The sequence below is a fragment of the Nicotiana tabacum genome, chromosome 11 (assembly GCF_000715075.1).
Source record: "Nicotiana tabacum cultivar K326 chromosome 11, ASM71507v2, whole genome shotgun sequence".
Taxonomy (NCBI): domain Eukaryota; kingdom Viridiplantae; phylum Streptophyta; class Magnoliopsida; order Solanales; family Solanaceae; genus Nicotiana; species Nicotiana tabacum.
In genome coordinates this window covers 175,902,773-175,922,317 of record NC_134090.1, presented here as the reverse complement: position 1 = coordinate 175,922,317, position 19,545 = coordinate 175,902,773, and positions in this window count along the sequence as shown.

The following is a 19,545-nucleotide window of genomic DNA, read 5'->3' as shown; positions in this document are numbered from 1 at the left end:
GTTTACCACATGCTCATTTCCTTATTATACTTACTAATGAATACAAACTACTCACTCCAGAATCTTATGACAATATTGTTCATGCTGAATTACCTGATTGTAAAGCTGAAGAAACCTTATATAAACTTGTTCTTCAACATATGATGCATGGACCTTGTGGTAAGTTAAATCTTACAAATTCATGTATGCAAAAGAAAAAAGGTGGTTGAAAATTCAAATATCCAAGAAGCTTTGTTGATCAAACATCAAAAGGGAAAAATTCTTACCCAATTTATAGAAGACGGAATACAGGACTTGTGAAAGTCAAAGATCACTATTTCAATAACTCATGGGTTGTCCCTTATAATCCATTCTTACTTGGAAAATTCAATTGCCACATAAATGTTGAAATTTGTTCAGATATTAAAGCTGTTAAATATATTTATAAATACATTTGTAAAGGACATGATAAAATCGCATTTCACATACATGACAATGACGCAAATGTTGAAGTAGATGAAATAAAAGAATACCAGTCTGCTCGATGGGTATCACCACCTGAGGCTACATGGAGTTTATTTGGTTTCCCTATTAATGAAATGACACCAGCTGTTTATCATCTTCAGTTACATCTTGAAGGACAACAATTTATTTCTTTTAAGAGTGCATCGAGTATAAACTCAATTATGAATAATCTTATGATTAGAAAAACAATGTTAACAGAATTTTTCGCTATGAACAAAACAAATAAAGATGCAATAAATCTCAATCTACTGTATAAAGAATTTTCATAATATTTTGTATGGTCAGTACAATATAAAATGTGGACCCGTCGGACAAAGGGTAATGTCATTGGACGTGTTGTAACATGTCATCCAATAGAAGGTGAAAGATATTATCTGAGATTATTATTAATGAATATAAGAGGACCAAAATCATATGAAGACCTACTAACTATAAATGAAGTACGTTGTGATATATTCAGAGAATCAACTCAAAAAAGAGGACTACTTCATTGTGACAATAACTTAGCTGAATGTATGCTAGAAGCTGAGAGTTATCAAATGTCATGTAGCTTGAGACGCTTGTTTGCTATTGTCACACCTCCTTTTTCCGCGTCCGTGAGGGTGCGTGGGAGTTTTTCCAATTAAAGGACAGTCGAAACGGGATTTATTTCTTTATTTCAGAGTCGCCACTTGGGAGATTTAGGGTGTCCCAAGTCACCAATTTTAATCCCGAACCGAGGAAAAGCATGACTCTGTATTACAGTCCGCGAACCAGAAATCCGGATAAGGAATTCTGTTAACCCGGGAGAAGGTGTTAGGCATTCCCGAGTTCCGTGGTTCTAGCACGGTCGCTCAACTGTTATATTTGGCTTGATTATCTGATTTTATACAAATATGGACTCATGTGCAAGTTTTTTTTATTTTTTACCGCTTTCATTATTATATTTTTTAAAGAATGTGAACATCGTTTAAAAAACATGTATTTGGATTGGGTCACATAAAATGCATCCACGATCCGGAACATATTTTTATTCAATGTTTTGGGATTTGGATTTGGGTCGCATAAATGCATACCCGTGTTTAAGAATGTATTATTATTATATCGCGCCTAAAGCAATTAGCGATTTATTACTTTGGGGTAGGGCCGTGAAACTTGCTAAAACGACTCCTCCTTAATTCTAAGCAATTAAATGTACATTTATTGAGGGCCCCGCAATCTATACATTTTATTAAGCGATGCTCATCTCATTTATTTTCCTAAATGGATAAATCTTAAAGCGACTACATTTTGCTATTTAAAATTAGTCTCTAAAATGAATAAAGAAAATCCTAATTAATTACGTTTTTTTTATTATTATTATTTAAGAAAACATGACACGCTAATTGCTTGATTCATACAAATATTGATGAAAAAGGAATTTTATTCTTAATTTCGAAAATTATAAATTAAATAAAATTTCAACAACTAATATTCAAAATAAACAAATATAGCTAGATTAAAACTTAGCATTGTTATTTTAAAAAAAATATTATTGAGATTAATTATTCACAATCATTTGAAACTAAATTTAACCATAATTACTAAAGCTTATTAGAAAGTTTATTAGACTTAAACGTTCTTCTAATCTTGCTTAAGCTCAAGTCATGCCTTAATGCCTAATTTACGATGTTTAATTTAAATTCGTGTCTTAGCTAAATTTAGCTACTTGTTCATGATCAACCTATAATCTTGAAGCCTTCATAACTAGTGAATTAACCTATTTTTGCCGAACCGATTTATTACAGACTAACTTATGATATTATTTTCTTATTCCAGTTATTATTTAGTAATTCATGAAATAGCTTAAATACAATCAACAAAAGGAACAAAGAAAAAAAACGAAATTAAAACTTCAAATTTTCATTCTTCATATGTATTCACACTTCATATTTCGGATTACAATAACCAGCTTTTCAGTTGTGTACCTGATATTGGAAGCAAAAGAAAATGAATATGAGAATCAGCAGCAGCAGTAAAATCAGTACAACACAGCAACAATAGCCCAGCAACAGTAACAACCCAGTAACGGACCGGTGGAGTAGTAATCTCAAAAACAACAAAAAAAAACTTCCAGCTTTGATGAAACAACAATTAATTCTGATTTCAAACAACAAAAGAAAGCAGAATATTTTTTTTTTAGTTTTTTTTTATTTGAAAGCTTAAATATTTTTCGGAATTTTCTATCTCTTAAATGTTTAGCCTTTTTCTCTCTCTTATTTTCAGATTTGTTTCTCTCTCTCGTATCTGTGTATTTTTTCTATCTCTCTGTCTATTCTTCTTTTGATTTCAAGACTTCACATATATAACCCATCCCATAAACCTTTCAATTAATTAAAATCAATACTTTTTCTCTACCCAACCCATTATCTTTCCACTCATCCCCATTACATTAAATAAACATATCACACCACCCCATTTCATTTTGTCCCCCATGCTTCATTTAAAATAATGCAAGATTCCCCTTTAAATTAAATCTTGTCCCCCCTTTATATTAAATAATCATATCACAACCCACCCCATTTTATTTTGTCCCCCATGCTTCAAATAAACAATTACAAAATGTACAATTCCTAAACTACCCCTTCCGACCTTACTGAAATTACCAAACTACCCCTGAACGTATTACAAATTTACCAAACTACCCATCAGCTATAACACATCAATTAATCAAACTTAACCAAAATATAGACAATATGATCAATTTCTAACAAGGTTCAAACAACAATATGAACACGGATGAACATCATAACAACAATATTACATGAACATGATTTTAACAACATTTCAACAACAAATCACATGAACACAAATTGAACAACCAAGAACAACTAAAGTTTGATTGAACAATATTTTTAGCAACAACAAACCTATTTTTCGGATTTAAACAACAACAACAATCAAACAAGTATATTTAGATTCTTAAATTCAATAATATTGAACTTAAAATCAACTCTAACAACATTACAACAAACAATTCTTATATTAAACTTTAAACAAGATTATGAGACCAATTCAAGAAATAATCACAAATGATAAACAAGAAATCAAACTATACAAAATTCGGATTCAAGATCATCCAAACAAAGTATGAACATGAATGAATCTATTTTAACACAACAAACATGACGGATTAAACGATTAAATCAATATATTCCTTTAACACAACTAAATTCTTTAAACAAATAACAAGATCGACGAAGAAACAATTATGAACTTAAACTTGAACTTAACAATACTAACAATTTATAACAATACATAAACACATGAAACAAATTGAAGAAATAGTTAATTAAATTTCAATTTGAATCTAACAAACAACAAACTAACAAATATTCACTTAAACAATAATACAAACATGAAATGAATATGAAAACAACTAATTAAACTTCTATTTTGAAATCTGAAAATTAATTTTAACAAAGCACATGAACATGAACAAACTAGAAAAATGATTTCAACGATGAACAACGAACAAAACAAGAATTGAATTCTTTAACGATTTTGGATCCGGAAAATATCAAACAAAAATATGGACAAAAATAAAACTCAAAAACAACTAACCGGAGATGAATCAATGACGAACTTTGATTGTAAACAAATCTGTCCGAGAACGAATCTCGCACCAAGATAACTTGACGTCGAAGACGACTACGAACGGATGACCAAAGAAAGTGGTCGTTTGGCATCGTTTAAAACGAACAATGGCAGCCCGCCACAAGCAGAAGGCAGCAGCAGCAACACTGCTGGAGCAGCAACACGAAACAGTAGCAGCAGCAGTGTCGGAGAAGATGCAACGACAGCCATGGGAGCTCGAGTTCGAGCTCGATGAAGCTCGTCCATGGCTGGACGCGGCGGGCAGCAGTTGTGGTGGTTTGTTTGGACGACACAGCAGCAACATGAAGGATGAAAAACGCAGCAGCAGCAGTGTTGGAGAAGAAGAAAACGCAACAGCAGGAGGAGAAGCAACTACGGGCAACAATGGTGGCGTAGAAGTTGCTCGACGAACTTGAAAAACGCAGCCATGGCAGCGAGGGGATGTCGTGGGGGTGAGAGTGGTTGTGTTGTGTGTGTGTTGACGTGAGGGGGGCAGGGGTGTGAGGGGGGAAGGTCTGCCATGGGAGGAGCTTGGGGAAGCTTGAGGAAGAAGAAGAAGATAGGAGGGGGCGGATGGATTTCTTAGGGTTTTCTTCTTCTTCTTCTTTTCTTTTTGGTTTGTTTTTGTTTTGTGTTTTGAAAAATGAAGAAGGGTGTTGGGTATTTGGGTTAATGGACAGGGGCGACCCAGTTCGAAATGGACTGGGTCGTAGGGAAGATTGGGCCATTTTTTTGGGCCTATGGCTTGAAATCGAAGAAGAGGCCCAATTCCGACTTTCTTTATATTTTCGCTCTCTTTTCTTCTTTTATTTCTCTAAAACTAAACTATAAAAATACTTAAACTATTATTAAGAATTAAATTAAGTTATAAAAGCGCAAATTAACTCCCAATAACAATTAACGCACAATTAAGTAATAATTAAGCATAAAATTGTATATTTGGACATTAAATGCTAAAAATGCAAACGATGCCTATTTTTGTAATTTTAATTTTTTGTAAAACAAATTTAATTACTAACAATTGTAGAATTAAATCCTACATGCGAAAGGCGATATATTTTTGTATTTTTTATTAATTTAGCAAATAAACATGCACAAACAAATACAAATAATTATTCAAAATATCACAAAAATGGCACACCAAGAAAAATTATTTTATTTTTGAATTTTTTGGGAGTAATTCTCATATAGGGCAAAAATCACGTGCTTACAGCTATATTGTTGGTATATTGTGATCCGCTAATCCAAGAGAATTGTGGGAGAAATTGGAGAACTCTATGTCTGAAGACTTCAAAGTTTTACTAGATATCGGAACAAAAAGTGTTCGATATAAAGTTTTAGATTGTCTCAGTGACATCTTACATTCGATGGGACATAACATTAATGAATATAAACTTATCACTGAAAATTTCAAGGCTTCAAAGGCTGCCAAAGAAGGAAGAGAAATATTCTTCGAAAGAAACATAATCGTTACTGAAGAAGAGCTATTATTGCGACAAAAGTAGAACCCTGAACAACAAATGGCATACAATGTGATTATAGACAGAATATCTTCGAACAGAGCGGGAGCTTTTTTTTGTTGATGGTCCTAGAGGAACAGGTAAAACTTTTTTATATCGTGCCTTATTAGCTACTGTGTGATCTAAAAGATTTATTGCTCTAGCAACAACAACCTCTGGAGTTGCGGCTTCGATTCTTCCAGGTGGCCGTACAGCTCATTCCCGTTTTAAAATTCCCATTGACATTGATGAAAACTTTAGTTGCAATATTAGCAAACAAAGTTCACTTGCCTGTTTGATTCAAGATGCAAATTAATTGTATGGGATGAAGTATCGATGGCAAAAAAGAAAATGATTGAAACTTTTGATCTACTTTTGAAAGATCTCTTTAATACTAATGTGCTTTTTGGTGGTAAAGTTGTTATCTTTGGTGGTGATTATAGACAAACTCTACCAGTAGTTCGAAACGGAAAAAGAGAGGATTTTATTCATGAGAGTTTATTATATTCTGACATTTGGCCCCGACTTGAAAAATTGCAACTGTCAGAAAACATGCGTGCAAAAACTGATCCGGTCTTTTGTGAATATTTGATGAGAATAGGAAATGGAAAAGAACCTCTTACTTCTGAAAACAAAATTGAAATTCCAAAATTATTTATTGTCCCTTATACTACTGAACAAGAATCTTTGAATGCATTATCTGAAACAACATTTCCAAACATGCATGCTTTCTTCTGTGATGTATCTTATGTAACTTTCCGTGTTATTTTGATGACGAAAAATGATTTTGTAAATGAAATAAATGATATGCTTATAGGCAAATTTCCAAAAGAAGCCAAAACCTTCGTTGCAATTGATGAAACATGTGAATCGAATGATCAAAGTCAGTATGAAGATTTTTTGCATTCTTTAAATCCTGTTGGTTTACCTCCTTATAGATTAACTTTGAAAGAAAATTGTCCAATTATATTACTGTCACACCTCCTTTTTGCGCGCCCGCCCCGAGGGGTTAAATGCGCGGGTGGGAGTTTTTCCAATTTAAGTGACAATATTCGAAATGGAATTATTTATTTAATTCAGAGTCGCCACTTGAGAAAGGTCTGGCTTTTGGTGTCCCAAGTCACCGGTTTATCTTGAATCCCAAATCGAGGAAATTTTCGACTTTTCCAAATGAAGTCTGCGAACCAGAAATTCTAAGTAAGGAATTCTGTTGACCCGAGGGAAGGTGTTAGGCACCCTCGAATCCCGTGGTTCTAGCACGGTCGCTTAAATTGTTATAATGGCTAAATATCTGATTTAAATACATGTTGTGTCTTATGTACTTTTATTAAGTTTTAAACCGCTTTTATTATTATCATTTATTTTCATAGAATTGCAACGTCGTGAAAATGCATCTCAAACCACGTCACAGTCAATGCACCCGTAGTTGTTAACACATTTTGACTCCGTTGAGACTTGGATTTGGGTCACATCAATGTGCACCCGAATATAAGAATATAATTTACTTAAAGTCGCGCTTAAAGAATCTAAACGCGTTATTATCTTTGAGGGAGGCAGTGGAATTCACTAAAATCGTCCCTCCCAAACTCTAGATATTTATCATTGTCAATTATTGAGGGCCCCACAATTTGTATTTTTGTTTGGCGAGGCTCGTCTCATTATTTTAGAAGGGCATCCTACAGTGACTACATTTCTATTATTTCGTTTCCAGAGATAGAAGAACGAAGAATAATATGCTAGTTGAAGTATATGTTTTGGCCTAAATTGAACTCCTATCAATTTCTGATTAATTACTTATAAAGTAAGAAATCATGCCTTAACAAAAATACTTTGATAGAACATAAGGTTACATATGAGATTGATGAAATGCAATACTTAATCCGAATATTACATACGAAAAGATTTCTTGTTGAACTTAACTGAACTTATTTAGGCTGGATTAAAGGATAACTGGCAAAAATAAAATGTTTTAATTTGACAAAGAATCATGTATGAGTTAACGAAATATGATACTTAATCCGAACACTTCTCGAGTTGAACTTAACTAAACTTACGTGGACTAATCTTGACTAAAAAAAACTAAATGAAACAGGAATAATATTGTATAAGGTCGAAATATACATGCCCATATTAACAAACAAACTACCGAGCTAAAACACAACAGGATAAACTTAGTCGAATATCAGTACATGCTTTCGAACTGCTGAATTATAAACTAATCAATTTTCACAATGCCTGTTAATGTACTATGAATATTACAGCAAATGCTTGAACTTCTTCAACCTTTTTCATTTCATGCTTTCAAACTGTTTCAATTACATCAATATGGGACTTGAAATGTGTACCTGAAAATGCTGAATGTGCAAAGGAGAAGAAGAAGAAGATGTGGAAATCAGCAGCAAAAGAAACAGGACTAGCAATAGCAGCAGGACAGGGCAGCAGTAAACAAAACAACACAACAGAACAGGCTCAAACACAGAAATGCAACTATGGCCGATAGAAAGAAGCAGCCAAATGACAGCAACACCCAGTGGAGTAGAATCAGAACTCTAAGCAAAACAAAACAGTAGTAACCAATGAAAGGCACTCCACTAATAGACACAACTGGAACTCCAAAGAATCAGAATTGATTTAACAAGTTGAACAACTGAAAAAGCCCAAATAACAACAGGAAGAAACAGTTTCTGAAAGTTGATTGTATACTTGCTATCTCTTAACCTCCCTCTATCTGTGCAATCCTATCCTTTTTCAGCTCTTAAGGTTCAATTTTTTTTCCCTAATTCTGTATGTCTCCTTTTATAAGCCTCAGAACTAACAGCCTGTTTTCAGAATATCACAGTACCCCTCCCATGTGCCTTCCATTTCAATTCCAACTTTAGCTAATTAAGTATTAAACCCCATCAACATTCCCTGACAGATTTCACTTTTAAAAGGTTTAAATACTTCTTTAAACTAAAGCCAGGCATGGGCAGTATAATATATCTGACAGCATATGCTGTCAAATTGTTTAAAACTTAAAAGCCTTCTTATGCAGAAAAACAGGCTGTGCACAAGGCACATGAGGTGCACCAATGCACATGCTGTGCACGAGTGCACATGCCTTCCAATTCAGAATTTAAGCACTACTGATCCAATTCAACAGCTATAAGTAAACAAAACTGGTTCTTAATGGATCCAGGCAAATGTTCATCAGAAGCAAATCGATTTACTTTGTTCAGACAGTTGAAACTAATTGACGACATATGTCGACTCGACTATATTAGCATTAACATACACAATCGTAGCCAAAAATCAGACATTTAAACAGTATTGATACATGGTTTGAATTATACTGACTAAACAGAAATACCCTCGAGGAGTCAACTAATCAGTACAAATTTGAAAATCAGCTACTTGCACAACATACACATTATCAGAACAAATGGAAAGACTCACTCAAACAAACAGAAGTTCAGGCAAAGTGGACAAACCAAAGTTGGTAAAATTAAAACAAATATGAACAGACTTTTAAAACAAATCAACGGACTAAAACAAAAATAAGAAAAGCAGAACAAGACTCACCTCAAATCTTTGAAAAATCAAAACCTTGACTTGGATTTGGACCAACCTTTCTTAAGGCTGAATGGACTTTAAACGAAGTGTTTCTCAGATGAGAAACACTTTGATTAAAGTCCATTAGACCTTAATCTCTTCGGTTGAACCAGTGAAGGAGGAACAAAACTTTCAAACTTAGATCTGGGATTCAGGCTTCCCTGATCAGATTCGGACCAAACCAAGTATGGTTTGGTCACGAGGGGGTCTGGGGAGTGTCTGGTATGAATTTGAAGCAGATCGGTGTAGATCAGGTTCCGACTCGAATCTTCAAATGAAGATTCGAGAAGGTGGGATAAGATTCGAACTACAGGGTTAATGGATTCATGTTCAGGAAGGCAAGGGGATTCTAGGGTGTTAAGGGGAAGGTCACCGGCATCCATGCCGCCGGCTTTCATGGCGAAAGTACGTAGGGGCGGCTAGGGTTTTAGGGCTGTTTGTTTGGGGACGAAGGTTGGGGTTTAGATAGGGGGGCAGGGTAGGATTATGGCCTTATATAGTTAATGGGTGGATTGATCTCGACCGTTAGATCAATCTAGATCTACGGTCTGGATCTGATAGCTTAAGTGGAACGGTGTCGTTTCAAGGGTAAAGGGTTGGGGTCGGTCCGGGTGAGACGGGTCGGGTTTATTGATGGGTTATGGGGAATTGATCTTGGCCGTTGATCACTCTGAGATCAACGGCCCAGATCAGGCACGACTCAAACGACGTCGTTTGGACGTCCTGGGCATCAGGTGGCCTGGACCGGGCAGGCCTGGGTCTTGGGCTGTTTGTTTGGGCCAATTTTGTTAAAATTGGCCCAAGTCCGGAAGGGAAGGGGTCCTTTCTTTATTTTTTTTTATTTTTTTATTATTATTTTTTTATTTATTTCCTTTTTCTTATTTATTTTAAAACAAAACTAAGCCAAAAAATCAAATTAAAATTAAATACACACCCAATACAATTATTTGCACACACACTAAAATATTTCAAAACAGGTAAAGTCAAACCAAATAAAATCACGGACGAAGATGCCTATTCATGATTTTCTATTTAACGACCGGATTACGGTTCGAATTATGCAGGACACATATATTTTTTTTGAATTTTATTTTAATAAAGTAAATAAATAAAAATGGGCCGAAGTCACAAATAAATCAACAAGGTGCCGCACAGAAATCCAAAATTATACAGTAGGGCCAATTATTATTTTTATTTCTTTTTGGAGCGATTGTCATGCGAAACAAAAATCACGTGCTCACAGCTGCCCCTCTTTGTTCGGAAACACGAAGGGTTTTCGTGCAAAGATAAAGTGAGCGTGTATGAGCGATTTTTGCCTATAGACCACTCCGTATGAAGCATTTTTTTTGAAAGATCTGACCGAATCTTGCTTCAAAGATTTCCTACATATCCTGGGCTAAACAGGAATCAGGTCAATGTAGTTCGGGAAGTTTTGGTAGCTGGGACTACCATGGGATTGCAATGCTTGCTGCTACTGCTGCTGCTGTTGTCACTGCTACGTTACTGACTGCCTTATTACAACCAAATGGAAATTGGAAACTGAGCTAACTACTTGTGTGTATGTCAACTGCTAGTTACAAGATTCCTATCTATGATTCTTTTACGACTTGATCTTGGGTCTTAGCTGATTCTGCTTGTAGACTCCGATCTGAATCTTGATGCTTGCAAGTTGCGGTGACTTGTTTAATCTCCGGGATACCGAATAAAATGTGACCGGCAGAGTTCAGGACCTTAGTCAAATGTTGGAGTCGATCTGCTTTCCCTTTACTCTGATATCTCGGGATATCTTCTTTTGTCTTTTTCTTCTTTGATTCCGAACTGAGATTTATCTCGTGGGTCATTTCGGTCCATGTGGCTCGAGGTCAGACCTGCGGGAGAAAACAAACAAACGAACGAAATTTTCTGCCCCAGTTTCACTAGGAAAATTTCATTAATTATTCACCAGGAAGTTCATAAAATTGATGAAAGAGGATATGCATGCTCAGTTCAGGGCTGGAGCCCTAACACCGGCTAGCTGGGGAGAGGTTCGGTTTGGGGTTTAAAACCCTAACGCCAAACAAAGGAAAAATTCAGTTTAGGGTTTAAAACCCTAATGCTGATTGCATGGAAAAGCTCAGTTTAGGGTTTTAAAACCCTAATGCTGGCTGAAAGGAAAAAGTTCAGTTTAGGGTTTAAAACCCTAATGCTGACTAAAAGGAAAATTCAGTTTAGGGTTTAAAACCCTAATGCTGATTGCATGGAAAAGCTCAGTTTAGAGTTTAAAACTCTAATGCTGGCTGAAAGGAAAAAGTTCAGTTTAGGGTTTAAAACCCTAATGCTGACTAAAGGGAAAATTCAGTTTAGGGTTTAAAACCCTAATGCTGACTAAAGGGAAAATTCAGTTTAGGGTTTAAACCCCTAATGCTGATTGCATGGAAAGGGCTCAGTTTAGAGTTTAAAACTCTAATGCTGGCTGAAAGGAAAAAGTTCAGTTTAGGGTTTAAAACCCTAATGCTGACTAAAAGGAAAATTCAGTTTAGGGTTTAAAACCCTAATGCTGATTAAAGGGAAAATTCAGTTTAGGGTTTTAAAACCCTAATGCTGATTGCATGGAAAGGGCTCAGTTTAGAGTTTAAAACTCTAATGCTGGCTGAAAGGAAAAAGTTCAGTTTAGGGTTTAAAACCCTAATGCTGACTAAAAGGAAAATTCAGTTTAGGGTTTAAAACCCTAATGCGGATTGCATGGAAAAGCTCAGTTTAGAGTTTAAAACTCTAATGCTGGCTGAAAGGAAAAAGTTCAGTTTAGGGTTTAAAACCCTAATGCTGACTAAAGGGAAAATTCAGTTTAGGGTTTAAAACCCTAATGCTGATTGCATGGAAAAGCTCAGTTTAGAGTTTAAAACTCTAATGCTGGCTGAAAGGAAAAAGTTCAGTTTAGGGTTTAAAACCCTAATGCTGACTAAAAGGAAAATTCAGTTTAGGGTTTAAAACCCTAATGCTGATTGCATGGAAAAGCTCAGTTTAGAGTTTAAAACTCTAATGCTGGCTGAAAGGAAAAAGTTCAGTTTAGGGTTTAAAACCCTAATGCTGACTAAAAGGAAAATTCAGTTTAGGGTTTAAAACCCTAATGCTGATTAAAGGGAAAATTCAGTTTAGGGTTTAAAACCCTAATGCTGATTGCATGGAAAAGCTCAGTTTAGAGTTTAAAACTCTAATGCTGGCTGAAAGGAAAAGTTCAGTTTAGGGTTTAAAACCCTAATGCTGACTAAAAGGAAAATTCAGTTTAGGGTTTAAAACCCTAATGCTGATTGCATGGAAAAATTCAGTTTAAGGTTTAAAACCCTAATGTTGATTGCATGGAAAAGCTCAGTTTAGAGTTTAAAACTCTAATGTTGGCTGAAAGGAAAAAGTTCAGTTTAGGGTTTAAAACCCTAATGCTGACTAAAAGGAAAATTCAGTTTAGGGTTTAAAACCCTAATGCTGATTAAAAGGAAAATTCAGTTTAGGGTTTAAAACCCTAATGCTGATTGCATGGAAAAGCTCAGTTTAGAGTTTAAAACTCTAATGCTGGCTGAAAGGGAAAAGTTCAGTTTAGGGTTTAAAACCCTAATGCTGACTAAAAGGAAAATTCAGTTTAGGGTTTAAAACCCTAATGCTGATTGGCTGGGGATAAAGCTCGAGAATACTACACGATCTATTTTTGAGTTTTCTTGTTTTAATAGAAGATAAAAGGGAGTTTTGCGGGAACTTACCTTTTGAGTGAATTCCTTATTGCCAAAATATTTCGTGTACCCGTGTACCTTCTTCTTTGGGCGACACCTGCTTCTTGCACGGTTGTCTTGGATTAAAACCTGTTTCAACTTCTCAGACAAAGAACAACTGTTAGTTCGGAAATGACGGTCGGTTCGGTGACCTTGATTGTTCTCAATTGCTTCGTTGCGTCTTTACTTCTGTTGCGAAGTTCCGCCATTGATTCGATTCGAATGGCGAAACCTTTAGACTACACAGGCTTGTATTTCCGGATTCTGTGATGACTTGCTTCGTAAGGAAGCTCTGTACAACAAAGGAAGCTCTGTGGGGAATATTTTCAAAGTGGATTCTTTGTGTGGATTTTTGTACAATGGGGCTGGGGATTTATTTCAAAAATGAGTTTCCCAGGGTTTGTTGGGGTAAGCTTGTTGGGGAATATTTACAAAAAGACTCGCTGGGGATGTGCTGATGAAATTCCAATGGGGATTTTTTTTTTATTTTTTTTATACTGGGGAGACTTTGTGGGAGATTGTACAAAAGAGAAACTCTGTGGGGTTCTGTACAGGGGGAGACTCTGTGGGGATTTGTCCGAAGGTGGACTTGCTGGGGGAGATTTCAAGATTTCTCTCTTTTTCTTTACTCCGGGACACCATCAAACGTCATGATTCATCATGCTTGGGCAATCATATCAATGAGATGAGGCGCTTTCCTTCATGAGACGGGATTCCGTGCAAACAAACCATGCCACATGTCCTTTCCGGTGTGTCCTGAACTCGGGGTTAAAATGCAAAAGGGATTCGAAAAGAAACAAAGAAAGGGGAAAATAAATCAGAAAAGGAACACCTTTCTCGGGACGAGGAAAACTTATCTGAGGAAGATAACGCTGGCTTTAAATGACATGACATGCTCTTTGGACTGGACGTCTGACCTTCTAAGAGCTTGCGTTTTCCTGAACCAGAACGGATCTGTGATTCCAAACTGGTGGTACTCTGCCGAAACTTTCTTGGAATGGAGTCATTCTTTTCGGCCAACAGCGCCCTTTTGCGGGTTTTCGCTGGCTGACCTCTCTCATTTTTCTTCCTGTCATCGCTTGATATCACTCTTTGCGAATTTTTACTAAACAAGCTCTCTCATTTTGGTTTCTCTACTCCCGTCGCCTCGTGGTGCCCGAAGGTTTTCACCGCCGAGACTCTCTCATTTTATCTTTCTCAATTCAGAGTGTGCTGGTCTCCATTTGTGACGCTTATTGGTCCCCCGCCATATTTGGTAATTGATTTGAAGGCTTGTGCTTGGTAAAGAAAAGGTAGATGATACTAACTTCTAAACTGCTCGACGTGCCCCGGTTTCAATTTCAGGGTGAATGGGATTTTATTGTTGGTGTGACTGAACCTCAGGGAGAGGCTACCTACGTATCCTTTCGGAATCAAGTCAAACGTAGTTCAGGCCTCAATCAATGTTTTGTTTTGTTTTTTTTTTTTTGTTTTTTTTTTTGTAAACGACTCAGAAGTTGGTAGGGAGAATTGGGTAGTGTTTGGGGAGTAGTGGGGAATAAAACCTTCGCCATTTTCAAGCGTGTCAGGACCACTTGGAGTATGATCTAGACGTAGTATCTCATGACTGCATCTGCATTTACTGCTGTGTCGGGGTCATTTCCTTCGATATCACCCAAATACAATGCTCCTCTCGGCAATATCTTCCTTACGATGTATGGGCCTTTCCAATTTGGGGCAAACTTTCCTTTTGCTTCTTCATGATGCGGCAAAATATGCCTTAGTACCAGCTGACCTACTTCGAAATTCCGGGGTCGGACTTTCTTGTTGTAAGCACGGGCCATCCTTCGTTGGTATAACTGTCTGTGACAAACTGCGGCCATCCGCTTTTCATCAATCAACGTCAATTGCTCCAGTCGAGCCTTGACCTACTCGCTGTCTTCGATTTCTGCTTCGACAATGATTCGAAGCGAAGGAATCTCTACCTCTGCCGGTATTACAGCCTCGGTCCCATAAACCAAAAGATAAGGAGTCGCTCCCACCGATGTGCGTACCGTAGTGCGGTACCCCAATAATGCAAAAGGTAACTGCTCATGCCACTGTCGGGAACTTTGGATAGTCTTCCTCAAAATCTTCTTGATGTTTTTGTTTGCTGCTTCCACAGCACCATTGGCTTTAGGCCGATAAGGAGTGGAATTCCTATGCGTTATCTTGAATTGCTCACATACATCTCCCATCAAGTGACTGTTCAAGTTTGCTGCGTTATCTGTAATGATAGTCGCAGGAATACCGAAGCGACAGATAAGATTTGAGTGTACAAAATCCACCACAGCTTTCTTGGTGACCGACTTGAGAGTGACAGCTTCTACCCATTTTGTGAAATAATCGATGGCAACCAGTATAAACCTGTGTCCATTCGAAGCCTTTGGTTCAATTGGTCCAATGACGTCCATGCCCCAAGCGACAAATGGCCAAGGTGCGGACATGGGGTGCAGTTCCGTGGGAGGTGCATGAATCAAGTTACCGTGCACCTGACACTGATGACACTTCCGAACAAAGCTAAAGCAATCCTTTTCCATGGTCATCCAGTAATAACCTGCTCTAAGGATCTTCTTTGCTAAGACATACCTGTTCATGTGAGGTCCGCACACACCTGCGTGTACTTCGTGCATGATCTTTCTCGCTTCCTCGATATCGACACATCTTAGGAGATTGAGGTCCGGAGTCCTCTTATATAACAATTCACCGCTCAAAAAGAAACCACTTGCATGTCGCCTAATGGTCCTCTTTTGATCTCCGGTAGCGTGCTCGGGGTATTCTTGTGTCTTCAGGAATTTCTTGATGTCATGGTACCAAGGCTGCGTATTTGATCCCGCCTCGATTACACTGCAGTAACCGTGTCTTTCCTTGATTTGGATTTCCAAAGGATCGGCGTGGGCGTTGCCCGGGTATGGTAGCATAGAAGCCAGAGTAGCAAGTGCGTCTGCCAGTTCATTGTGACACCTCGGAATATACCTGAACTCTATTGAGGTAAAGCGCTTGCTGAGGTCCTCCACATGTTGTCGGTATGGGATAAGTTTGACATCCCGAGTTTCCCATTCGCCTTGAACTTGTCGGATGATCAGGTCAGAATCTCCCATAATCAGTAAGTCTTCGACATCCTGATCGATTGCCATATGCATGCCCATAATGCAGGCTTCATACTCAGCTGTATTGTTTGTGCAAAAGAAACGCAGTCTAGCTGTGGCGGGATAATGCTGACCGGAAGGCGAGATCAAAATTGCCCCAATCCCTACACCCTTGGCGTTCACGGCTCCGTCAAAGAACATCTTCCAAACATGAGCTTCCTCCGAGATCACTTCTACGGTGTTTACTTCTTCATCTGGGAAGTAGGTATCCAATGGCTGGTATTCCTCATCGACCGGATTTTCGGCCAAATGATCTGCTAACGCCTGGGCTTTCATTGTCGTGCGAGTGACATAAACTATGTCGAATTCCGTAAGCAAGATTTGCCATTTAGCCAGTCTCCCAGTAGGCATTGGTTTCTGAAATATATACTTCAAAGGATCCAACCTGCTTATGAGGAATGTAGTGTGGGCTTGGAGATAATGTCTCAGCTTTTGTGCAACCCATGTGAGAGCGCAGCATGTCCTTTCCAGCAGAGTGTATTTGACCTCGTAACCGGTGAATTTCTTGCTCAAGTAGTAGATTGCTTGCTCCTTCTTTCCGGTTACGTCGTGTTGTCCGAGGACGCAACCGAAAGAGTTCTCCAAGACTGTCAGATACAAGAAAAGTGGCCTCCCTGATTCTGGAGGGACCAAGACCGGGGGATTCGAAAGGTATTCTTTGACTTTATCAAAGGCTTCTTGACACTCAGTTGTCCACTTAATCGCCGCATCTTTCCTTAACAGCTTAAATATGGGCTCACACGTGCTTGTCAGCTGGGCAATAAACCCACTGATGTAGTTCAACCTGCCCAACAGACTCATCACATCTTTCTTCGTTCTTGGGGGAGGTAGATCTCTGATAGATTTTATCTTAGTTGGATCTAACTCGATACCTCTCCTGCTTACGATGAAACCCAAAAGTTTGCCCGACGGAACTCCGAAAGCACATTTGGCTGGGTTCAGCTTCAAGTCATACTTCCTTAGCCTCTTGAAGAACTTCCTCATGTCTTGGATGTGATTATCCTGCGTCCTGGACTTGATTATCACATCGTCCACGTACACCTCTATTTCCTGGTGCATCATGTCATGGAAAATGGCAGTCATGGCCCTCATGTAAGTAGCCCCAGCATTCTTCAGACCAAATGGCATGACCCGGTAACAGTAGGTTCCCCAAGGCGTGGTGAAGGCAGTTTTCTCGGCGTCCTCTTCATCCATCAGTACCTGATGATACCCGACATAACAATCTACAAAAGACTGTATTTCGTGCTTGGCGCAATTATCAACAAGGATGTGGATGTTGGGCAGCGGGAAATTATCCTTAGGACTTGCTCTGTTCAAATCTCGGTAATCTACACATACTCGAGTTTTCCCGTCCTTTTTTGGTACTGGAACCACATTCGCCACCATGTTGTATATTGGACTACCCGAATCACTCCCGTTTTTAGTTGTTTGGTGATCTACTCTTTAATCTTGTCGCTGACCTCAGTTTTGAACTTTCGTTGCTTTTGTTGAACCGGAGGACAGTCAGGATGAATCGGCAATTTATGAACCACCAGATCAACACCAAGTCCCGGCATGTCATCATATGACCAAGCAAACACGTCTTTGAATTCAAAAAGAAGTTGAATTATCGCCTCTCGCGTTTTCTTGTCCGTGTGAATGCTTATTTTGGTCTCCCGGATTTCTTCCGGGGTTCCTAAATTTACCGGTTCAGTGTCATTCAGATTCGGCTTAGGTTTATTCTCGAAATATTCCAACTCTCGATTTATCTCCCTAAAAGCCTCTTCCGCATCATATTCTGGTTCTGGGTTCATTAATTCGCAGTTAAATAACTCATTGTGATCTGGGCGTGAAGTCCGCAAGCATGTCATATTTAAAGCCGCATTATTAGGACTGAAAAGGAAGAGAAGAGGAAAAGTAATAAAAATCAGAACAAAAGAAAGAATAGGAAAGCAATGGTGATTTTTTTTTGTATATTTTCTTTGGAAAATTGGAAGACAACAATGTTTACAACTAGGAGTTAAAAACAACAATTGAAAAGAAGGAAACGTTCAAGTTATGTCCCGGAGACAACTTGTGATACAGGAAAGGTGGCAGGACAGGTCTACCCGGACTTCCGTCTAGTTGGGAATGGCGTGATCTCCCAGTTTTGGAGTTTGGCGTTTGGCCCCATGTACATCATCTCAGCAGTGCTTGTGCCTTCGCCTGGTTGAACCATGTGGACCTCGTAGAGCATTTCCCTCATTGCCCCACATATTTCCTCGATTTCCTCAGCTGTGAAGACCTCATCATCTTCTTCTTCAGCGTACCTTGGCCTGACGAAAGTCGCATATAAATCCGGCAGTGGTTGAGGCAACTTCCAGCCCTCATTTCTCCTTTTCTTTGCCCATTTTTCGTCCGCTGGAGTAGGTTTGAAACCTAGCCCAAAAGGTTTCTTGATGACTGGCAAAGTAATGGGTTCTGTTATTCCCTGAAGGGTTCGTCCAAGTCCCTTCCCTGGCCTAAATCCGTGCCGGATCATCTCTTTGGCCACCATGACCGAGGCGTTAGACAAGAAAGGCTGGGGGCAAGGTACTCCCTCTTCGTGCTGCTCTGCCAGTACCACCTCGAAAGCTTGATAGACCGTATGTTCGCTCCCTTCTCTCGGTTCAAGATACGGGATGGATGGGTCCCGATAAATGGCATGTTCGTCTTCCCCATGGACCACGATCTCTTGGTCTTCGTACTCGAACCTCACCATCTGGTGAAGAGTGGAAGGCACGGCTCCTGCCGCATGGATCCAAGGTCTGCCGAGGAGAAAATTGTAGGATGTGTCCATGTCGATCACCTGGAAGATTACTCGAAATTCGACTGGTCCTATGACCAACAACAGGTCTATTTCTCCCATTGTATCTCTCTTGATGCCGTCGAAAGCTCTCACGCAGACAGTGTTGGGTCGGATTCTTCCTGCCCCAATTTCCATTCTTTGTAGCGTGGAGAGCGGGCAAATGTCAACACCTGATCCCCCATCCAGCATTACCCGCTTGACGTAGTAGTCCTCGCATTTAACTGTTAAGTGCAAGGCCTTGTTGTGTGCTGCTCCTTCCGGGGGTAAATCATTCTTGCTGAAAGAGATTTGGTTGACGGCGAAGAATCTTTCTGTCATCCGCTCTAGTTGCTCCGCCGAGGTTTCGACCGGTACATATGCTTCATTCAGGGTTTTCAGCAGGATCTTTTGATGCTCGGTTGACCTCATTAATAATGACAGCATGGATACTTGCTCAGGGTGCTTGCGCAGCTGATCTATCACCTCGTAATCCGGCATCTTCATTTGTTGGAAGAACACTTCCGCTTCTTCAACACTCACAGGCTTCTTTGGAGGGAAGCGCCTTTGTGTGGCGTTGTTCAGTTCTTGGGTATTTGAGTACCCTCCAACGAAAGTATTTTCTGGAAGTTCTTCCATGACCTCCT